The sequence below is a fragment of the Dipodomys ordii genome, unplaced genomic scaffold (assembly GCF_000151885.1).
Source record: "Dipodomys ordii isolate 6190 unplaced genomic scaffold, Dord_2.0 Scaffold208, whole genome shotgun sequence".
In the NCBI taxonomy this organism is placed as follows: Eukaryota; Metazoa; Chordata; class Mammalia; order Rodentia; family Heteromyidae; genus Dipodomys; species Dipodomys ordii.
The window spans coordinates 319,585-320,966 of record NW_012267424.1 but is presented as its reverse complement, the minus strand read 5'-3'; positions in this window follow the sequence as shown (position 1 = coordinate 320,966).

Genomic DNA, 1,382 nt, shown 5'->3' with positions numbered 1-1,382 from the left:
TATGCATTATCCTGCCCATGTAATTGTAACCCCTCTGTACAGTATGTTCACAAAAAAATTAAAATTAAATTAAAAAAATAAAAGAAAGTAACATGGAGTGGTTTTATTTTAGCTTTTCTGTTTCTCTTAGCATCTACTATGTCTCTAGAGCCTGGTGAGGCTGTTAGTATTGGACATATCCGTTAATTCCTGCCACGCCTTTACTGATTAGGTGAAATTATTTCCGTTTCATTAGTGAAAATGATGGGTAAGTTTTATCCAACATATTCAATGTTGGGTAAGTTTTAGAAATAGCATTATGTAAGTGTACAAAAGGACTTCATTGTGGTCTTTTCAGCATGCATGTAACACATTTTGATCAAATTCACCAACCTTAGATTATTCTTTCTTCACCCCCATTTCTCCTTTCCCTTTCTTTTTAACAATTGTGAGCTTCAGCATGCTGCCTTTTCATCCGTATATAATAAACCCCTAAATATTCATCCCTATTCCCCTCTAGTTTCCTCTTCCCTTATCCACTTGTCCCCCCTCAAAATCAATCTCTATTTTATAGCCACATCTTAATAATATTAGTTTTTGTAGATTAATGTCTATAAGTAAATGTTAATTTCTTGAACTAGTAATTCAATCCAATATTAGATGTGCCTTTTCTGATTCCTGGGCTTGCACTCTGCACCACTGCACTTTATACCCATACTGGCTTCTTCAAGTATGACTCATCTCTTGTGAAGTTTTCTTCTAAAGAATTCCCCAAGGAGCCATCAGTTATGAAAATAATCTCTCACCAGGAAAAAAATATTAAAACCCAAAAAAGTCTGGCCTGAAGTAAAAACAAATGCTCTCCCTCTACAGCCTGCCATAAATGGTTTCCTTCATAGGACATAAAGAGCATATGCCCAAGTCCAGCTCTGAGCACAGGAGCCAGGATATTGGGTGAATCAGAATTTATCTTAAGGTGGAACAAATTGTGATTCACTCACATTGGCTTATGATCATCATTAGATGATGGATAACTGGCTGGGATTCTCTCCCTACCCCATTCAGACTAGCTACCTGGCTCAAAATAGCCATTCGCATCTCTTTACACTGAGTGGTTGAATTGATGCTGACTACTTGCCTATGGACACAGGTAAAGAGGTTGTACAACCTATTTTTTACAAAGACTTGTACAACCCTTGGAGCATGGAAAAAGTATTTAAAGGAAGACAAGATAGGCTATTTTAGGGAGAGTTTAGATTGTATAAGTTTTAAATAGTAGAAAATTAACTATTTTTGCTACAAAGTAGAAAACAAGAGAAAAATTGTTTTCACTTAACATGATTAATTAAAACAAAACACTGGTGCTCACACATTGTATAGAGGAAGTTGTCTAGTTGTATATG